At 48.4% G+C, this 25825-nt stretch overlaps 2 protein-coding genes across 28 annotated transcripts in view; both read left to right on the plus strand.

Moving 5' to 3' along the window:
* The window catches only part of TCF4 (transcription factor 4), a 239643-nt gene extending 235733 nt beyond the window's left edge, over positions 1-3910 (plus strand). For all 27 annotated transcript variants that reach the window (XM_080371942.1, XM_080371943.1, XM_080371919.1 and 24 more), the window contains one exon: positions 219-3910. The gene's annotated coding sequence lies outside the window, so the exon portion shown is untranslated. The remainder of the gene's footprint in view (positions 1-218) is intronic.
* Positions 3911-4897: 987 nt separating this feature from the next.
* Positions 4898-25825, plus strand: part of CCDC68 (coiled-coil domain containing 68) — a 65612-nt gene continuing 44684 nt past the window's right edge. The window contains exon 1 of the mRNA XM_080371952.1: positions 4898-9005. The gene's annotated coding sequence lies outside the window, so the exon portion shown is untranslated. The remainder of the gene's footprint in view (positions 9006-25825) is intronic.

The raw sequence follows: 25825 nt of genomic DNA on the forward strand, positions 1-25825 counted from the left end.
GTTTTCAGCCGTGCCCTGGGAGCCCCCTGCCCTGCTCCCGGAGGGGTTGCCCCGGGTCCATCCCCCCCTGCCCAGGGCAGAGCGTCCCCAGGGTGCCAGTTTTTGGGCGGCCTCACAATGGTGGCCGAGGCGGTGATGATGAGGTGGGCTGCAGAGGAGGGTGGAGGGACCCACACTCAACTCTCCAGGACTGACGAGTTTTTTTACTTCTTCCACAGGTCCAAGTTGCCACATTTCTTCATTTAAGCAAGAGACCACTTCCTTAACAGCTGTATTATCTTAAACCCACATAAACACTTCTCCTTAACCCCTTTTTTGTAATATAAGACAAGTCTGAGTAGTTAAGAATCACAGACGCAAGAGATTTCAGCATTCCCGATTATTAAAACCGAGGAAAAAAAAAAAAAAACAAAAAGTGCAACTTGAGGGATGACTCTCTTTAACATATCATGCAGAATGTCTAACGCAGTATGTTACGAGCTGTAAGTGCACAGCCTAGAGACTGAATGGCAATCTTCTCCACACTGTGGGACAATGCATTTGTGCCTAAACTTCTTTTGGAAAAAAAAATATAATTAATTTGTAAGTCTGAAAAAAATATTTAATTTAAAATTGTAAACTTGCAATAATGAAAAAGTGTACTTCTGAAGAAAAAAAAAAATGAGCGTTTTTGTTGGTGTGCTAGACAGCTAGTGTTTATACTTACTGGATATTAAAAGGGAAGCTTTGCTGCCCAGATACTTACAAAACCAGCAAACGTCCTAATGAGAACTGAAGCGATGACATTAGCCATTCCTTAGGGTAGGAGAAACAGATGGATCTTATAGACCTATGACAAATATATATATATAAATATATATATAAATATATATTAAAAATTTAGTGAATATGGTAAGCTTTTGTTCATTTGTTTCAGACTTTTTTGCTCCTGTAAAAAAATAGTACTGATTAACTTTTTTAAAAAGAAGATTTTACTGTAAATAAGGATTTTTTTGTCTTATTTCTGTCCCTCTCCCCTGTTTTTGTTATTGTAACCTGTAGTGCCAACTCTGTCTCTGGAGGGGTAGTGCAGGATGAAATGCTGACCCTGACGTTGCTTCTCATTCATAACTAAAGTAGAGAGTTGTTTCTTCGGTCTTTGGGGAAGACAGGACTTGGGGGGCCGGCGGTGTGCCAGCCCCCCGGGCGCGGGAGCCAGCCCTGGCACCCACCGCTCCGCTCGACCCTTTTCTGGGATTTTCAGAGGTACAAGGTTAGAATGCTACAATGTTACCACTGTGCCTTCCAATGTTTATATCATCGGAAACATAACATAATCAAAGTGGCTGTGATTAACAAACCAATTAAAGTGTTACCTATGTGTGTAGCCTAAATAGTGTGCAGTGAGGCGTTGCTGAATACATGGTCAGATTGGGGGGGGGGGAGGGCATGACACACCATCGCGGGGGAAAATTGCAAGTAGTGTGACAGATTTGATCGACTTCTTTTTCTGTTGTTCTCTCGTTTTTAAGTGGATTATTTAAGTGTAGACCACTTGCTGCCTCCTCCTTTCTTTGTGAGATGCCAATTCCAGTCATCATGCAGCATTATAACAAGCCTTATGAGTCCTAAAGCATTAAGTTGCACTTTCTCGAGGAGGGGTGGTAGTACAGTATTTCTCTGGCCAGTACGAATGAAGTTTTTACTTAACATATTTAATAGTAACATAGCTCAAACTATGGCACAGCAGCTCATCAGATAACTAGCTTTGAAGTCTGGGCACAATTGAACCAACTTCCATAGTGAATCTTAATAACGATTGACTTTGGTGTACAGTACGATTAACAGATAGTGCTCCTAGTTAAGTATTTGTCAGCATCCTTTTGTCTCTAATTCCAGTTTCTATTTCTACAGCCACACCAACCTGGCATGTATTTTAAATAAAATCTCCCTGTTCAAGTAGATTTTCCACCTATCAACACTGAATAAATGCCATAAATACATCAAACGGTCTAAATGTTCCATCTGTTCTCCTGTTTTGCCAGTTATATAGTAATGAAAATTACATTTGTAAATTTTATGCAACAAATGGCAAACGTATCATTATTTTAAAATTGTGTATGTAAAAGTTATATTTTTACATGTAGACTCTTGTTATTATGTGTTTTAATACATTGTATCAGTTTTTTTGTTTATAAAAATCTGTGTGGTTGAAAAAAAGTCTCATTTAAATGAAATAGTGAGATACAAGAATCTGAATTTTATGTTTGTTTCTGAAAACGTAAAGAACAAATATGATAGTTACCACGTGCTCACCTTCAACATCCCCATACCCATTTGGATTAGCTGTGTGCGTGCTGCAAACTGTAAATATGTTTAGTAGCGATAAAACTTTCAATGTTTTGAGTTGTTGATAAGTTTCTCAAATGTGGAGGTGGATTCAACTGCTAGAGCAGACGCTAGAGGAGACCATGCTGAGGCGTAACTCCGAGTCGCAGAGGCTTATGGCAGGAGGAGCGCTGGACTTGGAGAGGCCTGGGTTGTCTGAGGGGGGGGGATAACGCCGGAGCCCACCCGGCACTCACGACAGTCAGCGGTCCCCTCGGCGGGCTGCAGGGCTTTGCTGCCCCGTGCCGCGCAGCAGGGGGTCCCTCTGGATGGCGGGAAGAGCACGATGCCGATGAACAAGCCATATCTATAGATTTTTTTTCCAGGAGACCTCAGAACCAGTGGACCACACTCAGGCTCAGTCTGGCCGAGCGTGCTGCTCGAGAGGGGTAGGGACCGGCAAGGAGATCATCACCAAGATGCTGAGGACTGTGCTTCTGATAAACGATGTAAAAAAAAAAAAAAAAAAAAAAAAAAAATTAAGACCAACTTCATGTTTATTTAAAACAATCTGTGGACAGAAAATAAATGACGAGTTTAGTTTCTGGAACTTAAAAAGAAGGAAAAAAGCTTTTCTTGTTCGGCTTGCCCTCGGCCGTGGCTGAAGTCGAGGAGCGGCGCGGGCGTGCGGGGTGGCTGCTGCGGGATGGATGCCAGTGCACACTGCGCTGCTCCCGCGCTCATGGGCCCTAGCTGCTGCAGGATGCACGCTCGTCCGTCCTGGATTTAAGAACTGAGGATCCTGGCTGGATTCCACTCCAGATCTAAACACAAAAAGCCCCGCGAGTGTGTAAATCCTGAATTTTTTTTCCGTTATTTCCCAGCCCAGGTAAGGTGTGCACATCCTGAGCTGCCTTTCTCCAAGGGGATTGAGCTGGTGATACTTTAGCTAAAGCGATGAAGGTTTTAGAAAGCTGTACCCTGTGGTAATCAAACCAGGCTCAGAAACTCGCAAAGAAAGGAACAAATCCTGACTTAGCAGCTTTTTCAGAACTGATCCACCTCCACATTCAAGTAATTTATGAATACGCTGAATAGGGAATCTGTTCATCTAGAACTTTTTTACCATTTGTCTTCTGTGTAGCTGCAAGGAACACTAATGTTTATACAACTGTCAGTCCTACCAGTGATGCAACTTGTACTGATTCAGTCTTCCGAGGTTTGGGGGGGGGGTTTAGTTGTGGGGGTTTTTTCAGGGGGCGGGGTGGGGGGAAGGCAATGAAGACAGGCAGTCAGGGAGAGGAGGGGTTCAGCTTTGTATCCCGTCGGCAGAATATGATCCGTGTCCAAAAGCGAACAATACAGAATATTGCCAGGAACGAAGAGATTTCAGCCGAAACAAGCACAAATAAAAAAATCTACAAAAAAAAAAAATTAAGAAAAAAAAAGAAAAATACAAAAAAAAAAAAAAAGGAAAAATTAGTCCACTGGTTGACTGGAAAAAGAAAACCTAGAGGTGGAATGCGATGAATTCCAACACAGCGGGGCACCAGGGCCCAGGGGGCCCTACCTTTTCGCTTTGTTTTTGTTTTGTTTGTTTGTTTTTTAAAAAACATGTTCTTTCTCATGGGACTTGAAGTTGATTCATATTTGTGCAGTGCTGGTTTGACCATACTCATTTCAAGTATTATAGACTTATGTAATGGTGAAAATATATGAACTGTGGCCTTTTTCATTCTTGTTACTTGTGATGCAATTAAGTGAAGATAAGGAAAAAAAAAAAAGAGATTTACCATGTATCAGTGCCTGGCTTTTTGTTATAAAGCTTCGTTTGTCTAGTGCTCTTTTTGCTATAAAATAGACTGTAGTACACCCTAGTAGGAAAAAAACCCTAAATTTAAAAATAAAAAATATATTTGGCTTATTTTTCACAGGAGCAATCCTTTTATACCATGAATATTACGGAAAAAAAAAATTGTCAGATTCTGAATATTTCTTCTTTGTAGATTTTTGGAATCATTCTGAGTAAAAGTTTGTTACTTTATTTTACTATTTAAAAGATGTTATTTTACCATGTGTTATTGAGATGAAACTGTATGGTAGCTTTTTTTTTTAGTTGTAGGTCGCAACGGGGAAATTTTTGCGACTATACACATAGCTGCAGCAGTAAAAACAAAAAAAAAATGGGAAAAAAATGAAAAAAAAGGAAAAAATATATAAAAAAACGAACAGTTACACCTTGTTTTCAATGTGTGGCTGAGTGCCTCGATTTTTTCATGTTTTTGGTGTATTTCTGATTTGTAGAAGTGTCCAAACAGGTTGTGTGCTGGAGTTCCTTCAAGAAGATGACAAGCAAACAAAGACAGCTTGGTGTAGGCCATTACCTGTTTCTCATCTGTAGTTATTCGATGCCGTCATGTACATGACCGTTCTGTAGCAATAAATGTGCCATTTTTATAAACCGTTTCCGACACTTGGGTTTCATTTCATTCTGCATTGCCCATCAGCGCCAGCCGGCTGCCACCATGCCCCAGCCTGGTTTCGGGGGAGTTTTCTAGGAAAAAGGTGTGCTTTTTTTTTTTTTTTTTTTTTTTTTTAATAAATGTGTCTGTGTTTTGGGTACAAACCCATTGTTTCCATTGTCTTGGTGTGGGGGATCGTGGTGCCAAGTGACCAGTGCCAGGCGCTTTGAGCTTCCCTCCATGGTGCTGCTTTCACCGGCCAGTAACGTGGGCAAAGCACTTTCCAGGGAAGGTGATATAAAAAGTCCAGATCATTTTCATTCTCATTCTCATATAGAATTTACTCTGCTCTGTAAGTAAAATGTCTGTATTTCACCCTAAAATTCTTTGCGCCCCTGGAAGAACCCAAAGCGCCAGCTAGAGCCAGCAAGGGATGCTGTACAGGGACTGTGCTGGAGCACGGGCAAAGCCAAGCCACTAACCTTGGAAAAATGGGTGGAATCTGTAAAATCCGAGGCTGTGTATCTGCAGAAACGTAAACTGCAAAGTGTTCCTCTATGCCTTCGCTGGCTGTGCTCAGTTGACACTCCCTGCATCACTGGGGTGGCTTTTCTCTGCTACAATCACTGGAGCGAAGCCCTAAGATGCGCAGTCACTGTAAGCCAAGCGCTGCAAACCTCACTCATGGTTTCACGGTATTTATGCTTTTTTTTTTTTTTTTTTTTTAAATAATTCATTTCTGGTTGGCACTGTTGGACCTTCTCAAGCCAGAGAGAAACCACCGAGCTCAGACCTGTCCAAACTCCTTGCATCACATCTCACCAACTGCCCATTGTGCAGGTTGCGGTGGTGGGGATGTACAAACCATGGGGAGACCTTGGTGGAACAACCTTGGGTTGGTTTTGGAGAAATGGGGGGGGGGGGGCGCTGGTTGTACAACACCTGAGATGGATGTAAAAAACATTGCAGAGTTGCACTGAGGAATTATTTCTCCTGTCTGGTGTCTTTGGGATCTTTTCACTTACTGCCGACGCCTGCATCCTGGCGGCAGTGCTGCCGGCTGCAGCCCATTGTTGCAGCCAGGGGCAGCAGGACATGAGGACTCGACTTCATCGGTTATCCACAGCGCTTGCAAAGCTCTTGAATGAGAACACCTTGAGTTTTGCCAATGAACAGAGTTTTATTGCTGTGGTTTAGCCTTCCACCACACTTCATTATTGCTACTGAACTATGCAGTTTGGTCTCTTTGAGTGTTACAAATGAAATGACGTGTTTAACTGAGTTTTCCTTCCTGAGCAGGATAGTAGGTCCTTTTAAATATCTGCAGACACTGGCTCCGTGGTGTTTCCTGGGGGACGGTGCTCAGGCTTTTCAGGCAGAAAATAATCTCAGATTAATTCCCTGGGGAGACCTGGAGTTCGGGGCCATCTCATCAAGCCTGTGCCTGGCAGCTGGGCACAGCTCAGCCCGGGGAGGCCTTCATGAGCCCTGCTGACTCTCCATTCCTTCTGGAGGAACATCTGCAACCCTTGAGCCCACACCCCCACTTCCATCCGCAACCACCAGACCTCTCCTTCCCTGCACCGCCAGCCTGGACCGAGCAGGAGCCGCTGCCTGTTGCTGCCTGCATTGCCTGCTCTGAAGCCACCACCGGATCCACCCGCCCCATGCATCCTTCTCTACCATACTGCTGTGCACCCCCGGCACCGCCGGTCCCATCCCAGGCGTAGTACGGCTGGAGCGAGCCGCCAGTGGGCAGGGATGGAGGAGGAGGCAGCACGGGCAGCCCAGCACCGGCTGCACAGCCCCAGCCCGTGCCATGCCCTCCCTTGGGCATCAGAGCCGCTCTCCGGCTCACTCGCGTTATTGCTCCACTTGCAGAAAACAAAGGTGCTTTGGCAAGGGCAAGGTGCACAGGGGGGCCGGGAGCATCCTGCCATCCAAGCACCATGCAGAGAGGTGCCGGCGGTGGAGACATGGCCACTGACAGCAGCCCAGCCACACTTTCAGCAGGACATTCAGCTGGTAATTCAGTTATGAGGAGCTTGAGCATTTTTGTTGACTAATAAAGCTACGGGCCTCCAAATTTCTTCTGAAAAAGAATAGAAGAGCTGAAGGGTGTAAGAATGGCTTTCATTCCTCTGGTGTCTCTATAGATAGAGTTTGGATGAGGAAGCATCCCACTCTGTCCCGTGGCTGACAGCTCTAGGAAAGTTGGCCTGATCTCATACACAATTATGCCGCAATTATGTTGGTAGCCAGTAAATACATATTAAGTGTCTCGAGCTTGTAAATCTGTTCAAAGTGTGAGCACTGGGACCAAAACCGCTGTGTCCTCCTGGCTGGAGCTCAGACACAGAGCCTGGCTGCAGGGGGTCACAGGGAGCCTCACCCCCGTTCTGAGCCAGAGAAGACCATTGGGCTCCCTCCCTGCGCCCCTTTGCTGTGAAGCCCCCCCTTCTCTGGACATGCTGGGTGGGGGTGGGGGGGTGGGAGGGTAGTTTTATTTTGTTTTGCAAACAATGCTGAGGCTACGGTGTCGGTTCCCCTGCTCTCAGTTACTCTGTGGTTTTAAGATCTCAAACCTGCTTATGTGGGTGCAAGCGAGGGACCACCAGGACAAAGCCTTTCAGGCAGGGTTGTCCTTTCATGCTTGGATGCAAACTGCTGCTGGCCCTGAGGTTCCCCATGCTTCTTTAAACCCCAGCACTCTTCAGTTTGGTGGCACGGACCATCTTTGAAGACAAGCCCTTCTGCCCAAGAGTGAAGTACATGGTGGTTTAGACTCATACACCCCAGGGTGTCCCCCAAAAACTATGGCTTTAGCCCATCACTGGCAGACGCTGATTTACATATGTGCAAGGGGAGCGTGAAAAGCACCTTTGGGCTTGGCTAACAGTTCTGATGTACTCAACAGGAAGGGGAGGCTCCAGGCTTGCCTAGGAGCAGTGTATGGCACCCAGCATCCAGGGGAGTGGACCATGCTGCAGAACAAGTGCTCTGGCCCATGGCTTGATGCTGGTGTGCTGAACATAGCTAGAAAAAAAGATTGCCATTGCTTCTTCCCAGTGATTACGAGAAAGACCTAATGTTCCTGGCACTCCTATCTGCAGAAAACAGCTCCCCAGATGTCAGAGAGCACATCCCCAGACAGTCGGGCCACCCGTGCAGCGATGGCTTTCACAACAACTGCACTTTCTGATGCCAAAAATAAGAGCAACAATAAATAAATTGCAAATAAATTGCAGTGTGCCTGCCTGAGCTCTCTCGCATCCTAGAAGGACTCAGCCCGCACCAGCTGGTGGGTGAGCTGCTGCAGGTCCCCCACCGACAAGCCATCAGGGCAGTGGCAGCAGCCTCAGGGGGCTTTGCAGAGGTGTGGGGGGGTTGCAGGCAGGACAGGCTGGGGATTCTGCCTCCTCAGAGGATGCTGGTTGTAAACTATGCACTGCAAACTGCCCCGCTGCACGCTTCAACCAGCCTAGCCGCACGTGGTTACCCAGGGGCTGGTGCAGGACCAGGCAGCCTGTGCTGCCCACCAGCCATCCAGGGGAGGGTCCCATAGCCCAGGCCACCGCATGGTGATGTTTAGCTCAGGGAGACTTTGCTTGGTGGGCACCAGAACCCCCCCAGGGCACATCCCAACCACTATTGTGGCCACCAGCTGTGGTGGTGATGGCGCCCATCACTGGCTGTCACCTGGCATCCCTGGGATGCTCATTCTGGGGAACTGCATCTGGAAACAGGGGAGGTGCTTGTAATACTGCAAAGTCTACGTGCACACACAGGATTTCTGCGAAGAAGTAGCAGTGCCCAAAACTGTGGGAGAGGATGGGATTGGGATTGGGATGGGATGATAAAGCAGCTGGGTGAACCAATCAGGTCTGAAGCAGCAGCATGGGTAGAAGTGGTGGATAAAAGCTGCCTGGCTCCCTGGGTGCTGGGAGTGGCTCCTGGGTGTGTTTATAAAAATTGATAAATCAATCAATCAATCAATCAGCCAACCAACCAATTAAAGGCAAGGTCGTCTGCATTTGGGAGGCTTTTTAAGAGGAAAAGCAGCTGGGAAGGGTCCTGGGTGGGAGGTGACTGGTTGTTGAAGGTGGGTTCAAGCTGTGTTTTGCTGCACAACTTGCTGTGTTTGCCCAGCAGTGTGGTGACCCTGGGACAGACTGGAACCCTGTGGGAGGTCGGTGAGAACATGATGAAACACTGGTGGTGGCCGCCCAGACTCAGGTAGGACAGTTGGTAATAGTAATCTAGGGTTACCCAGGGATCTCCTGCAGAGGGTGATGCAAGGTGCTGAGTCCTTCCTGACCCACAGGAGTCTCTGTGAAAACAAACTGATGCCTAATGAAATGGGTTGCCAAGTTTCTGTTTCAGTAAATAGCTCTTTTGCCAAGGAATGCTGAAAATTTTCTGTTTGTTTCTAGGCATTGATTTTTCTCAAATACTGCTGCTTATATGATCAGATAAATTTCTGTAGCATGAGCTGCTTTTAAGCTCTTAAAAACCCACTCTGTTGTAATCTAGTGTTAATCGGATTGTAGTTGGCTGTCCCCACTACAGAGCAGTGGGGCTGCAAGACTGGGGAGCCCTCCTGCGATACTGTGGGTGGCTTAGAGCCTTGGTGGTATTTGTGTAGTGCTGCTTCGGTAGCGAAAGGAGTGTTTTGGTGGGTGCACCTCTGTAAGGAGCTGCGATGCTGGAGGTGAAGCTGGGGGGGGGGGGGTGTTGCCCAGCCCTGAGCAGTGGGGCAGCTGGGTGCTTTGTGTCTGCTGGGGGGAGGCAGAGCCCCCGGGTTTAGCTCATCACTCCATCTGCAGGTTACGGTTTGGTACTTGAAGCCCTGGCATCCCTCCAGAAGTGCTAAATACCTCGGGTAGATCTTTAGCTAGGACTCGTTTATCTTCTTTACTCCACTAAGCCAATATTGGTATTTATAAGAGAAATCCTGTGGACTTCTTCTAAGTCCACTCCCTGGCACAGCTGGATAGACGTGCTCCTGGTGTTGGCAGGGAACAGCACCAACAGTGTTGGTTGTGGTGAAGCAGCAAAGACCATACCCAGCTCCTGCCATGGGGCTCGAGCTGGGAAGGTGCAGGACAGAAACACTCACACGTGGCCGTCTATTCCAAAAATAACCAAAATCTCATTTTAGGATCTCTTTCTTATTTTAATAACAGTGTAAGATTGATAGAAACAATTTGTTGTCAAATATTCAGTGCCTCTATCAGAAAAAAAAAGCATTGGGGAAGTAGCACTGCAAATTAAATTCCAATCTACCTCTAAGAGAAGCCCAGCAAAGCATCCCCATGCCCAAAGCCGGCACAAACCAAACTTCGGTGCAGATGTGCTGGGGAGGGCTCAGATACTTACTGAAATGCACTAAATAACTGTAAGCCTGAGCTTCAAAGAAGTCCTAAAGAGGATTAACTCATCTGAAATAGGCCAGAACTATTTTGTTGCTGTCGTTTTTTTAACTTTGCCAGAGGAGTGAGTCACTAGCGAGATGCCAGGAAGGTCCCCACCCTCCTTGCACAGCCACAGCAGCCGTTATCCCAGACCTGGGTGCCGGATTCAGAAGTGAGGACCAGCACTGGCAATGTAGGGCATGCTGGGCCAGGGGGCTTAGCAATGCTCTAATCCAAAGAGAAAAATCTCATTTGTAAAAAGGGGTGGGGGGTGGAGGGGGACAACTCCCATCGATTGTATGGCAGCCTGCAAGCTGTTGATCTGGAGCTGCATAACACCCTGGGCACTGCTTCACCTGCTGCAGCTGAGTGGGCGACACTTCGTGCATGCTTTGTGTCCCCTGCCACCAGCAATGGCAAAGGCTCAGCCTCAGCAACTTTGGCAATAAAGTCTTTGCACCAGAAGCATCCAGACTCCAGTCTGGGGGTGAAGCATCCCCATAGTGTTATGTGTTCTCATCCTCTGAGGTGTCATTGTCTTTTTGCTCATGTTTGAGCCCCACGCGTGGGCTGGCATCGCCTGTGACCCTGCATCCCCAGCAAGCCGATGGGATTTAATGATTTGTAAGAGCAAATATGTAAGTCCTGGAAGGCAGAACTAAAATCCTGGGGACTCTGGTGTGTGCCTGGTGTGTATGTATATGTACACATGAACACCCAGCACAGGTGGAATAAAAAGTGATAGAAAACACTAGTGTTTAGTCAAGATAAATCCTCATTTTTGCCCATATGGATGTGGAAAAAGAGATTTAGTGTTTACATTGTGTTGGAACCATTTTAGGCAGTATTAATATGAAGTGTGACTCCCCAGGCATCCCCAACTCCATCCATGGGATTTTGGGCTGACCCTCTGGAGCCACAGCAGCACAGGGGATCACAAGGCTTCACTGGAGATCATGGCAGTGCGTATTTGTGGAAATGAGCAAGGACCTGTCAAAAAACCCTTCTGAAATAATGGGGTTTCGATAGACGGAGGCTTTGTCTGTGTGCGGTGGGATTTTCCTGCTTGGCTGCTGGCGTGCCCAAGGGCTGGCACTGCTCCCTCACTTCTGACAGGGCTCCCGAAGGGACTTGGGGCTGGGGTTGCATTGCTTGAGCCGGGAGTGATGCAGAAATCAAAGCCTACTCCTTATCAGCTGCAGCAACTGTAAAGCCATGTGTGAGGCCCTCCCCCCCCGGGGTAATTTTGGGGGTAATTTTGGGAGCTCCTTCCCCAGTATCTGAGGACCATCTCTTGGGGTCTCAGTGCTGGCACGCAGCAGCAGTGCCCCAATGTGGGGTGTGAGGTTCATGGGCATCCCTCTCTCGATGCTTGGGTGATGGTTTTGCCTTAGTTGTGACCTAAGCTGTCATGTTTGACCTAGGGATTCAGTTTGAAAGCAATGTTTGCACTTGGTGTTAATTGTGTTAATTGTTGTGCTTGCCTCCCTAGGGGCTGGTGTTGGCATCGTCCATCCCTCCCAGCAGCGGCACCCATAGCTGTCTGTATTGACCTGTGGCATCAGTGGTACCCAGCCAGCCCCCCGGCTGCTGGGCTGGAGGCCACTGCAGCTCGGCTGGCCATGAGCTCAATCATCCCTCTGACAATGAGGAGGTTGACCAGGAGCTGGAGGAGACTTTAAAAGCCTAAGAAGTTCAATTTTACTTTTTTCCCTAGAAACTAGAGCTGTTGGAGGGAGATGTGCCAAGGAGGCAAATCTCACTGAGATGGGCTGTGCTCACCTTTGGGTTTTCCCTGGGGTTTAGCTACGGGAAGGCTGAAGCCAAGTGATGCCCAACAATTTTTGGGTGAATTAAAAAATATGGGGCAGCAGGAGAGAAAACAATTTTCCATGTGGATTGCTGAGCCTGCATAGGGGAGAGCAACGGCCCCTCCGGGAGAAGCACAGGCAAGGACAGGTTGGTACCCTGGGGCATGGGGACTTGCAGCCATGGCAGACCTGTACAGTGGTGCCCTTCATCTCAGTGGCACACTAAATGCATCTAATTAGCAAATAACACCAGGCCTTGCTGCAGCTGAAGAAGGATTAGTACAAGGCTGTGGAAGATCCCTCTCCCGAGCGTGTGTGCTGGGTCAGATTGTGCCCTCCAAAACTGCTGTCAGCCGGGGAGGGGAAGGGGAGCTGAGTTTAGCCTTTGGTTTCCAAGACCATCATAAATTCCTACTGCCTGTTAAGACCATTGCAGAGCCCATAATAAAATTAAAGGCAAGAACCCCATAAAACAAGCAGGTGACAACACAAGCTTCAGTGGAACATGGAGGAGCACCAAGGGAAGACAAAAATATCAGTGTGGATTAAAAGCAATGGAGCCACACTTAGAGGCAAAGATTATGTAAAATTCCTGAATAATGTGGAATAAAAGGGTCTGAAAGATCATTAAAATTAATCAGAGATTAATGGAAACAAAAAAGCAAGACTGCTGAGCCAGTCTTATCTTCTGTCAATTGAACTTATTTTAGCTGAGAAATAAGACCATCGGATTTGGAGCATGATAAGTAAGATCAGTTAAACGTCAGAGAGACCTTGTAAAGTGCTCCCAGCCCTTCCATAACCTCCCCATCATGGGAGCAGTTCAGTGCCCCTGTGTCCTCCCCATGCCACAGGCAAGTTGGTACCTGATGTGGGACCCCCTCACACCCAGCTCCCCCTGCCCCATGGCACAAGGCTGAGCAGCTGAACTCCATAATGTAAACGGCCTACCTCTTGGAACTCTGTATCTGCTGGCACAGTGATGAAAATGTTTGGAAAAAGTTTGCCTACCAGCAGAAGGCATGCCTCTTCCGAGGGAGAGGGGCAGGATTTTTGCAGAGGGTGAAGCGCAGAAGGCTGGTGTGAAGGACACCAACTTGTTTTAACTGCGCGACAGCTCCTATGAGTTACAGCTGAAGAGGATCTGGCGTGCAAAATTTATTTCAGGAAAAGAAACACAGCAAATATGTAACGGCTTGTTTTTGAAAATGTGGTTTGGATTAAAAGAGTTGGGCTCTAAAAAAAAATATAATAATAATGAATTAATAGTGCTCTTGAAACATCACAGGGGAAAGCTCAAACACTTGGGAGCAAGCTGAATTGGATGATGGTGCAGACCAGATACGTGGCAGGAGAAAACCTGCGCCAGGCTGCTGAGGGGAGGGTTTGCGGCAGAGCTGGGCTTTGTCAGATGCCAAAGGTCCTGCCCTGCCTCCTGCTCTCCCTCCTGTGCCTCCCAGGTGGCGGCAGCCCTGCATGGGGCAGCAGGGATCCGGCCCCGGTGCTGTTTAATGCTGTTGGTCGGAAGTCTGTTGGATTCAAGGAAGCTCAGGATATTACAGCATCAGAGCCGGCATAATTAGAGGCAGATCTGCGATTGCTGTAAATTGTCTTAGCTTCATTGAAGTCAATGATCTTTGAAGTTGATGGAGGTATGATAACTTACACCAGCTGAGGATCTGCCAAGTACTGTTGGGTTTTTACAGTCAGTTATTCATCCTTACAGCCCAAGCACTAACCGTCGTGCATCCCTGTGCTAGAAATACTGTCCTGGTGCCTTGAGGTTATTCTGTAAATGGATCCTAAATGGTTACCTGGGGCTGAGTGTGACATTCAAGTAAGGGGAAGGAAAATGATTACTTGCTACAACACTAGTGATGGAGCAAACTGGAATGCAGCATCCCCTGGAAGGGCTTACCCAGTGGATGGAGCTTGGGTGACAAGGAGTACTGCAAAAATAATGATGTGATCCCAGGATGGTGAACAAGCAAACCAACATGTTGGTAAAGATGAAAAGAAGTGCTGTGTTCACCTGGTTACAGACCAGCTTTATTTGTTTATAAATAAAAGCTTGACTGGGTTTTTTAGGGCATTTAAAAAAACAGCCTCAGGACTGAAAGAGTGTTTCCAATAGAGTTGTCTCTATTTTCAGATAACTCATCCAGTTGTCCCTTTTTATTGCCTGTGAAATCTCTCTGGAAAAGGAACTCGTATAACAGCCAAAAGCCCATGACTTCACTTCTGCACACTTTCTTCTCTTTCCCCTGCACTGCGCATTAGTTTCTTCCTGCCAGGTTTCATAGGGATGCTTTTGGCCAAGGGGATGAGGACCTGTCAAGGCAAGGAATGGGTATTTTTGCAGCAGGGCGTCAGGATTTGGCTTATGTCTGTTCAGAAATGCGGGCCTTGAAGTTTAGCACCTTTACTCTGTTTGAACTGCCCCTGGGACACACATACCCCTCACCCAGCACCTTGTCCTTGCCACTCACTCCAGCTACTGGCCAGCTCGGAGTCCCTTCGTGAAACATGTTGCAAGTGGTTCAACCCACCAAAACCTTCTTTCTTGCATGATTCCTCTAATTTTTATGGAAAGCTCATTGTCGCTTTGCTGCAGCATCTCTACCTTCAAGCTTCTGCTTAGACCGTGAGGGCAGACTAACACAGAGCACTGAATTAGACATATTGCATAGGAATGCAGGCTCCAATCAGCCCCTTGCTGCTCATTCCTCTGCACAAAGCATATAAATTCATCCCAGATGGATAAATAAGCAGTCAGCTTTTATTGAGAAAACTGTGTATTCATTTTGCTGCTGCTGACTAATTTCTCATAGACATTCCTTCCTATGTATTGAGCAAGCATCTTCCCGCATCCCTCTGATGCGCTGTTAGCAGGAGAAATTATATCATACAATTTCTAATTTGTGTTTAGTCATTCTAGCTCTTTTTTTAAATAGGCTTATCCAATCAAACTGGGGCTTTGTGATGGAGGTGAGCCAAAAATCTGGAGACCTACTGCCAGGGCTTCATGCTATCGTCTTCTGAGCAGTAGGGACTCGGTATAAATTCATCGGTTACTTGGTGGAGAGAGCCGTCTCTTAGACACATTCAATTATGCCAGCTCCCGTCAGCCCTGGTTTGGAGAAGACCAGATATCTGCTCTCCTTGGGAGGCTGCGGCTTTTGCAGGCAATGCCTTTATGGGTTCATTTTGGTGGGTCCATCAGCCTGATGCCCCCCTCAGCCCCTCCGTGCCAGTGTGATGGGTTGCAGGGCCATGGTGCTGGCAGACGCCGCAGCTGGGGCTGGTCCCCGTCCCTGGCTCCTTCCTGTGCTGCCTTTCCCACAGCCCTGTGCAGCCCCGGGTATTGTCTCGGTGGCTGCTCAGGCCGGCTGGGGCTGGCCAGCCCCAGCAGAGTGCCCACAGCTTTTGGTTCTCATTCTTTAGAAAAACTTGGGGAGGAAAAAAAGAAAATAAAGAAAGAAAAAGAAAAACAATAACATGCAAAATGAGGAAGTTTCTTCATCTGCCTCCCTGTGGGAATGTCAGGGTCCTGACATGGGGTTGGGTTGGTGACCCAGCAGCATCCCTTCTGCCCTGCTTGGGCTGGCTCCCCCGGCATGCACCGCTGCTCCCAGGGGTGCTGGCTCAGCACCCAAGAGCCGCACCCTGCCCGGGGCGCAGCAGATTTTAGGTGCAATCTGAGTGTTGGCCACTGGTTACACGCAGCGGCCACCTCGGAGCCGTCAGGTCAGCTGACAGATTCACCCCATTGATGAACCTCCCTAATGGGATGAGCTTTCCAGTTTAATGGAGTTATTTTTACACGGGGAGAACTGATGGGATACGTGCACCCCAGGGTTTTTCTGGCTGGAGCCGGCAGCACCCTTGGAGCACATCTGTGGAAGGCTGAATCCTGGTGCTCGCTGTGGTGCCAGCTCTGCTGCCAATGAAGCCTCACACCCCGCCAGGGGCTGCAGGACCACCTTTGCCGGGCTATTCCAGCACACTCCCTTTCATGTTGATGTGTTTGGGGTATTGCATTCCCACCATGCTGTTTCTAGGGGGACCTAGTGAGGAAAATGGATTTGGGGTTTGTGGCTGTGCAGTGCGTTATCATTCTCTACTCCCTTTTCCTCCATCCCTTCGCCCTGTCTCCTTCTTCAGTGACTTACTAGCAAATACTTGTTTAAGGAAGTCTGATAGTGGTGCAGCCTTATTCCTTATTAATCTTTATCCAGTATTTTCCTATATGTCAGAAACATATGGCATATTTCCAAGGGAGAAAATATGTGTTAAGGTCTAAAATTTATCCATTCAAAGATTGCATTTAAAGCTAGGGTGGGTCAAGCAACCTTCTGGAAGGCTGGTATCAATTTTAACCTGGTATTCAGTTATTACACAGGTGCAAGTTCTTAAAACAACTCAGGAAATGAAAAGTAGGGAAGACATCAGTCTAGAAGATTGCCACTTATTCAGAAATTTGCATGGGGAGAAAGGGCTGTGCTCAGCCAGCCCAACCCTGTACGTGGTTGTCAGCTGGGGGGGACCCAGGTCAGACAGGAGGGTTTGGGGAAGGAGGCTGGGACCACAGGTCAGGAGAGGAGGTGTTGGAAGGGCTGGAGTTAGGCTTACTCCTGGATCTTAGAATCATAGAATCATTTAGGTTGCAAAAGACCTTTAAGATCATCAAGTCCAACCATGATCATCAATTGCAACTGTAGATCAGCAGGTCCAATCATGATCATGAAGTCCAACTGTGGTCATCAATCCAACCATCAAGTCTCTTAGGAGATGCCGCACAGCAGTGGGGACAGGGGTACTGGGATGAAGTGGGGCTTGGGGTGGTCAGGGAGAAGCATGAGGGGCAAGGGTGAAGCGAAGGAGACATTGAGTTTCCCAGGGAAAGACTCTTTTAAAGGTTTGTAAAATTTTCATCTCTTTTCAGACCCTTTCTCCAAGCCCTGAGTGTGTTGGCAAAGGCTGAAGGAAAGGTCTGGTAGCAACTTGGGGGGTGATGTTAAGGAGAGGAGCTGGAGGCCAGGGCAGAGGGATACTGGAGCATCCCAAGAGGCAGCAAGAAGACCCTTGGAGGGCAACGGGGCTGGTGGGCAGGTGGTGCACTGCATATGGAGAAGGGCTCTGAGAAGGAAGGGTGATGACTGGAAAGGGAGGTGGGGACATGGAGAACAGAAAGGAGGGGATGGAGCCAGCGGTGCTGCGGGAGCGGGTGAGTAAGCAAAAAGCAGAGCATCCCCAAAAGCCTTGCTGGGATGTGTGCAGGCAAGCATCGGTCCCAGGCAGTGTGGGCAGCACTGCTGGCTCTCTGGCAGCCTGGGGAGTGGGTCTATGTGGTTGTGGTGCTCCTACCTCAAGGTAAGAGCCATTTCTAAGTTGTTTTTGTTTGGTTTTGGTGGGGTTTTGTGTGTGTGTGTGCAAATCAGACCATGTCTTGCTCTCAAGGGAATCCAAGAATCTGGAGCTGCTGTTCAGCAGCGCTTCAGGTGACTGTCACTATTCCCAAAGGGAAAATATCTTTTATTGGTAGCAATCAATAAGGACCAAAAATGCCCTTGAGTTATATCCTGCTATCTGGGGGGAGGTTTAAAGTGCATTTTCAAAGATCCTGGTGGTTTAGGGCCAAGTGCAGTCACTGGCAGCAGAGCCAGCCTGCCTTCTCTCAGCACTGCAAGGTCAGGTGACAGCTCCCAAAGTCCAGTTACCCCAGGGTAAGATCAGGGGCCTGGGCTAGGCTCAGAATAAAAATACCAGCTAAGACACACCGCTAATATCGAACAGTTCATCCGCAGTTCAAAGAGTAATTCTCCCAACCCCAGAGGTGAGCCTGGCCTGAAGCATCTAGCAGATTTTTTCCTTCATCCACAACCGCAAATACTTAATTTTGTCAACCTTGATTTTTAAAATGGCAGAAAAAAAACCCCAAACCCAAAGAACCAACAGCCCCGTGCTGGGGGCTGATCTAAAGCAGAGAGTGAGAGGTGTGATGTGCGCACGGGCTCAGTATGACTGTAAGCGTCTGCATCCCCAGCGAGCTCCTTCCTGATGGGGGCCAGCGATGCACCCCAAAGCTGGCTGCCTGATGTGCAGCCCTGCCAGTGCCTGTCTCTCATCCTGCCTGGACTCAAGGAGCGCAGAAACATCAACAACAATTAAAGCTAATGGGAAACAAATGTCCTGTCCGCCACAGCCATTGATTTCGGGGGGGACTTTACGAGAAAGTCGGAATTGGATTCAAAGGGTTTGTCTTACATTTGTCTTAACTCCTGGCTCTGCGGCCCAGCTTGTTCCTATTTTATCTAAATCTGGTCTTAGTTGGTAGAGCTGTGAGATTTGTCCAGCTTAAAGCTCGCTTCACTCTCACACTTGCCCCGAGGCTGCTGGGGGCAGGATGAGTGCTGGCAGGAGGGTGTTGGGCAAGGGGTCCCTGCTGGGCACTGCCACCGTGCCCTGACCCGCTGCGGGGGTCCGGCTGTGAGGGCACAAGGAATGAAGGGCAGGAGCGGGCTGCACCCGCGCTGCTGCTGCTGCATTGGTGCTGCTGGTGCATCGGGGCTGGTCATCAGGGGCTGGTCCCAGTTAGCGCGGGCTTCTGCGAGGAAGGCTCATGGAGCAGCACCTGCATGGGGGCTGCCCGCAGAGAGGCATGCAGGCTTGCTCAGCACCTGTCAGCCTGCACCCGCTGCACCCACTGCATTCGTCCAAGTGTCTGGTGCAACTCTGTAGTGCCTGGCTTGGCCGGATCCAGGCGCGCTGTTGGAGCAGCGGAGAAGGGAGATGCTGAGGGCCAGAAACTTGCAACAGCAGCAGCAAATTGCTTGTTAGGCTACTTAAGCACTTTGTCTTTAAAGTGCAGGAATACATAGGTAACAGGGTATATAGAAAGACAGAATTTTTATTTATCTACAAGTGCAGAAATTTATTGTCACCAGGGTTTGAATGGTGGCTGACTGCAAGACACCTATAGAAGACTATAAGTGGTTCTCTGTGGACTTGTGAGGGTGGGATTAGCGTAGGCAATCAGCCTGTAGGTCAACCACTTGTGGGCCAAATCCCTTGATTTCAGCGGGGCAATGATATATAAGCTAAGAGTGAGCTTGAGCTTGACCCGGCTTCTCTGTCTCCGCTGAACGTTTTACTCACTGAATCTAACCAGATGTCTGCTGCTGGGGAGGTGAAATCACCTATTTAATGGTGACTAAACACCGAGTTGTAGGGACCAGGCGACAAGGCTGGTGGGTGCAGAGCCTAACAACCCGCCCTCGGTACCCCGGCTTACGGTAATTATAAATGTGCCGACTAAAATGCATGTGTCTGGAGAAGGATGAGGCTCCCACAGGCTGCTCATGTGAGATTTTTTTCTGAAATAGCCAAGTAGCCTTCCTCAAGCGATGGATCAGAAGTGTCTGACATCAAACGTTGATGCTCCTGCCATCACACGAAGACTTTGTAGGCATAAAACCATAGCATGAGTAAGGATATTTCCAGCCATTTTACTCCAGAAATTGCTTCATAAAGGAAACATGTAAGAGACTATATTTATAGTAGAAAGAACAACTCTCTTGGGATATGAATAACATTATAACATATCATGTAATTAAAAGCTGAATGTGACTAGCATATTCCCATACAGATGTATCACAGCACTGGCGACCATGTGGGATATGTGGAGAAAAAAGACCCAGTTAAAGAAACCACAAATTCCAGGGGTGGGAGTGTGAGAAGGGGGGATAATGAAGCGCCTTGCAATCTATTTTTCGTCTCCTTTTTTTTTTTAGTTTTCCTCTTTGCAAGAGCATGAACACATGCAAAGCATTAGGTAGTGCCTTGCCCACCAGAGACCCAGTGGTGGCCACTGGACTGGGGGGACAGAGCATCGCCAGCTCTGAGGCAGCCCCCCAGAAAGAGAGAGACAGGCAGCCCTCAAACCCCCCAAATGGCAAAGTCCCATCCTGCACAGAGACTGGGAATGCTGGTGCAGGTTGGAAGGTGCCTGGCCCAGGCTACCGGCAGAGCTGAGCGCTTGGGCTTTGGGCTCTGAGCTGCAACGCGGTGAAGCTGGGGCGTGTGGGGGCCAGGACCCTCTGACAGCATCAGGATGGGCCTGCTGAAATCCAGCAAGTCTTAAAATACAGGCAGGGCCATGAATTCTCCACAGGTCTCTTCCCCCTTGGCCGAGCCCCATGTGTCGCCCTGCCTTGCCATGTTTTCATTCCAGATCTCCTCAGATGCTGCTGTATAAAAGCCTGATTGCCCAACACAAAATTGGCTGCTCCAGAGAGACAATGGGTGTTGAAAGAAACCAAAGAAGAATATGTGGCTGAGAAAACAGTGTAAAATAAATACATAAATTGAGAGGGGAGACAAACTTTTTTTTTTTTCCTCCTTCAGTCTTTTTATGTATTGGGAAGCAAGCGGCTGGGTTAGGGGTTCGTGCGGTCTGTCCTTGCGGGTCACAATTTATGCGCAGTGCATTGCTGTGTTCTAGCTGCTCCACATCTCCCCTGAGGTGCAGCACACCAAAGCAGACACCCTTCTCCAGCGGAAGGACTTGCCAGTGCCCAGGGGAGAGGGAGGATTTCTCCCTGTGCCTGAGGAGCGCAGTTCTGTGCAGAGCTCAGCGTGGGTTTTTCCTTCTCCCCAGGAGAGCAGCGCCAGGCTGTGCTCAGCACAGGGTCCGGGGATCCCTGCTCCTGCCGCTGCACAACCACAGCTACACCAGATGCTCCTGCATCCCCCCGGCCTCGGCACCCGGAGCGTCCTGCCCTCCACCAGCCCCTGTGGTCCAGCCCCTGTCTCCGACCTGGGAAAGTCATTTCCAGTTCTAACCCTGCCTTCCTGGCTCACGGTTCCTGCTCTGCTTCCCCCGCACCGCCCCACGGTCGGGAACCTTGCTGGATCCATCCTCCCATGCTGACAGTCTTTGAGTTCATCCCTGGGTATGATCCTCCGGTCTCCACCTGCTCCATAGTGTTTTCCCCAGGCTGTGCTCCCTCAGTGGGGTCGAATCAGACACCCTGCCAGAGCACAGACATATGACATCCACAGCTTCTCCTCCACGCGTGAGGCCTGCTGCCCTGCTGCAGGATGAAATTAGATTGGATTGACATGATTTATTTGTGACAAATGCATATTTGTTGTTACTCATCTCCTTGTTCCATATACTTAAAAATTCTTTGATTAATGGCTCCAGTACTTTTCTGCGACTTGATGATGAGCTGATGGCTCCATAATATCTCTGCTCTTCTTTTGTTTTCTTTTTAATTTTAAAGATGGAAATCTTGCTTTCCATGTTCTCAATTTCTGGTGTCTTTCCAGTTCTTAGGACTCAAGTTCTCAAAGACAATGACCAAGGTCAGGTCCTGCATCTCCCTGGACGTAGCTCGCTCCATCTTTCTCCCCCCTCTGCAGTGCCCCTGCCTTCACAGGGTTAAATTATAAAGCTTTGGAAGCAAATCAGATGCCTTAATGACACACCCCTCCTTTTATTTATAATATGTTCTTCTGCTCTGATCACACATACTTGTCTGAAATACATTGTAAATCAATGCACCCTAATCCAATCTTGTGTTAATTAATTCTTCCACTTTGCCATCTACTTAGGGGTAACAGAAGAATAGATGTAAAAGCCATGATAGCGAAGTTGGAGTGACTGATTATTATTCTTTACAATAGCATATTGATAAGAAAATGAGCATGTTCTTTTCCCATTTGCAGCACAACCTTGGGCAGGAGTTTTTTATATTAGGAAAAAGCAATTTCAAAAAATTGCTCCCTGGCTCCTGTACAGCCACTTGAAAATTGATTTATTTTGGGGTTTCCACAGCTGTGTGTGGGTTTCCACAAGACTTTATTTTGTGTTATTAAATCTGGCCGTTGAAATGTTCCTTTGATTTAATGTGAAGTGTGTTTTATTTGATAATTCCTTATAGATATGGAGGGAAGGTCTCACTCAAGCTAGAGAGGAATAAAAAAATAAATAGATAAAGGAATGGCTTGGTGCCTAGGACATACCCGCCTGAGACACCTTTGTGGCCACTCAGGACCTGGGTCTGTGTGGGGACCGCGGTGGGACCTGGCTGGCAGAGGAGGGGTGCATGGGGGCAGCCCCCCCGAGGCTGCCAGCAGGCAGGGCAGGCGTCAGGCAGCCTGAGCTGCCTCCCATTAAGCTAAAGCCCAGGAAAGCCGTGCGGTGAGCACGAGGGGATGCTCCCTTTCAGGCTGACCGTAACTTTGCATGTTGTGTAGGCGGTTGCAGCACCCCCAGAGCTCCCCGCCAGGATTGTCTTGCCTTGTGCCCCCTGCCAAAGCTGGGAGCCAGAGCCTCTGAGCAAGCCGTTGGTCGCTGGGGAAGGGGAGCGTGGGCAGCCCCCTGCCCTGCCCGTGGCAAGTCCAAGTCTCTGGCGTTGAGGAGGCAGCTCCTGAAACATCCTTTCCCCCCCATGAAGTCCACTGAGCACACGGCACACACTCTTGGGTGGCCCATAGGGGAGCAAAGCCAGGAGCCACCACACCCTCTTGCCAGTGCCCAGCATCCCTGGACCAGCAGCGAAAGAGAAAAAACAAGGGAGTTTTCCTCCCTGGGTGCGCCTCCGTGCTGACAGTCCACCTCTGGACCTGCAAAGCCTGTGGCTGGAGGGTGACAGGAGAGCAGTCAAAGTCCCCTCTGCAGCTCATGTCCCAGCAAGGCTCTCGTCCACTGCAGCGACACACTCCAACATGTGCCCAGCGTTGGGCCCCAGCCTGGCATCTAAATGCAATCAATTTAAAAAAAAAAAAAACCAAACCACACACATGTTTTCCTTAGCAGAAGAAGGCAGGAGGAGCAGCAGCCTTCTGCCCTTATTACTGAATTCTGATTTTTGTGTCTCAACCTCTTGCTGTTTGCTATGGCTGACGCCAGCATCCACCTTCTCCTGGCAGCTGGAAGGGCTTTCTGGAGCGGCTGTGGCTCCCAGTGCCCCCAGCGCTGCCCCAGTCTTTTCCCACAGAAAGATTTTAACATCTGCACGAGGATTTCACACTTGTAAACAAATCACCCAGTGGGCACACTATTTGACTTCCAAAGTAGCATCCTTTTCTGTAAAGCTCTAATCTTGGGAGAGTCTTCCATTCTTTTATTCTTTTTCTTCCCCCGTAACTCTGTAAAGTAGTTTTCCCTGGCACTTTTACATCAGCCATCCCCCCCAGCCCACCCACTGCCTCCCACAGACACCGTCCCCCCATGTCAGAGCCCCCGGCCCCTTGCTGGGAACCAACAGACCCCAGGGTAAGTGAAAGGGACAAAGAGGGGCACAATCCTGCTCCCTCTCCACTTCAGTGCAGCAGCGCGATTGAGCAAATGCATGTGGTTTTTTTGCCTCATGCAGTCGCAAAATCTTCCGTCGGGGGTAATTAATCTTCAAGGGGAAGGAGGAGAGGATGCAGCAAGAGGTCTGTGAGTGGATGGCACAAGCACAGGACTTTTCAGGGTAATTTTCACATTGATCCAGGACTTGGGAATCAGGAGGTCATTGTATCAGTTTAGTAAAGCTGTCACATAGCTGATTTTATTACATTTTATTCAATTTTTTTTTCATTCTGTGAAGGTATGGAATCACTTACTCCTCATGGGTGAAAAGCCAAATTAAATACTATTTTAATAGTCCCCAAATGGTCATCAACAGGAAGAAAACCAATGCTGATGGAGATGGCAAATGCATTTGTAGCAAATAAGAAACAAATACCTTGCCCTGGACGAGCCCCATTCACCCAAGCACCGCAAGGTAGTTCATAAACAGGAAGGAGTGCATGCCGGGATTTTTGCCAAAGGTGATAATTAATCAAAATAATGGGTTTTAATTCTGCTAGAGCTGAGCTCAGCCCTACCTGCACCTCCTCCTACAACCTGTGCTGCTGCAGGGGACTTCAGCTTCGTCGGGTCCCATGGGATAGCACGTATTTTAGCCAAGGAACAAACTGGGAGGGCCTTATAGTGATCCAAATTCTGTTGTTGACTGTGTTAAGGAGTTTGTCAGAGCTTTTGGGATCATGTAGGACCTTGCCCAGCTCTGGCCTCTGTGGGACCGAGGTACCAGAGCTGGGCTCCTGCAGGGCTGCCAGGGGGGCAGGAGCTGGTGGCCAAGGTGCCCAGGGGGATGCTATGGAGGATGCTCTTGGATACCACAGGGATGATGTGTTCTGCAAGCTTATCATTAGATTTTGAACAACGATAAAGTAAAATACAGTTTTGCAATGATTCACAGATAAAGTTGCTGAGAGTTAGGTTTGAAGAGTTTGTTCCAAGTAAAAAAAAATCAGAGGCTTCTCCTTCCAGTTACAACAAAAGATTTTGGACCTTATAAAATATTTCCCAAGAAGGGCTGGTTGAGTTTGTTGTAAAGGGATCCCAGAAGAGCTCTGTGGTTTGGGTTTGTAATGGAAATCTTAGTCACCTTAGACAGCTTTTGAATGACAATCACAGTTTATGGACAGGGTGACTTCAGTGTTGTTTTCATGTATTTTCACTTACCCGCTCTGCAAATACTAGATTTGGAGCTTGCAGCAGCTGGAGTGGAGTGCCATCCTAATTTATGTTGGGCCAGGTTCAACCTTATGCGACTCTGCTGAACCCATTCACCCTTCATTTCCCCTCCTGCTCCGGTTATGCTTCTTAATATTCTGGTTTACTCCTCCCATTTCCTTCCTGCTCCAGGCCTTGGCTCACTGCCCTCTTTCATCTGCCTGTCCTTGGAGCAAGCTGCTGCCCCCCATCCTCTGTTCCCCCCGAAGAAACCCACTTCGGCAAGCAGCCTTTTTGCTTTTCCAGCTTGTAGGCGTCCCCACAGCATCCCTTCTTGTACCTTAATTACCCTGCAGATGGGCTCGGGCAAGTAAATGTATATTTCCCTATGACGTTTCAGTGCAAACCTATGCAGCATTACACGGGGAGACTGGCAATGAACGTTTCATTAATAATTGCTGGGGATGGATTTGGACAGTTAACTCTGCCCAAGAAGGCGCTGCAGCTCTGCAATATTTCCTTAGTCTGACTGGCTTCACTGCAAGTAAACAGAGCATCCAGCCAAGTCGAAAGGGCTTGTCGTGGCCATGTTCCCTCAGAGATGCTGGGATTCAAGCCAACTGCCAAGTCATTTTGCAAATGATATTGCTTAGTTTAGCTCTTCAGATGCTCCTTCATTTGTGAACCATTCGAAGGCTCTGCCTGGGTTTGCAGGAGCAGCCCTGGACCTGATGAGAGTTTCAGGCTGGGATTTTGCAGGCAGTAAGCACACCCGTAGCCCCAGCTCAGGAAAGGACAGGGGTTTAAATTTGCTGGCCTAAAGTACATCAGACAGTCAGAAAGATCCCAAGTACTTAGGGGTATTTCCATACCATAATCTGATGTGCAGCAGAGGTTGGCTCTGTAAGTCCTGCGAGCATCGATACTTGACTGATCTGAGCCCCCCCCGCGAGCTTGCTGTGCTCAGGCTGGTGACAGCGTGTGATCTGTCTAATCCTATTTCTAACAGCAGTCTGCATATCTGCAGCACAGAAAAGTGACGTCATTGGTAAAAGGTCTGGTACAATGCACAGGGAGAGAGTTTTGCATCCGAACAAGAAACTTCATTGGGTTACAGGAGCTTCCAGATTTCTTGAGTATGAACCCTCATTAAATCCAGGTGAGGTTGCTGAAAAATCTAAAATCTTGCATTTGTTTTTCTGGATTTATCCTGGCCTTTGCTGTACGGTCTTTCCTCTGTGCTGCAGTGGCTGGTTAAAATCCAGGCAGAAGGTGCAGGGCAGGGTACCCAATGCATGCCCATGAGTGGGGGCT

Source organism: Falco punctatus (assembly GCF_963210335.1).
Source record: "Falco punctatus genome assembly, chromosome: Z".
In the NCBI taxonomy this organism is placed as follows: domain Eukaryota; kingdom Metazoa; phylum Chordata; class Aves; order Falconiformes; family Falconidae; genus Falco; species Falco punctatus.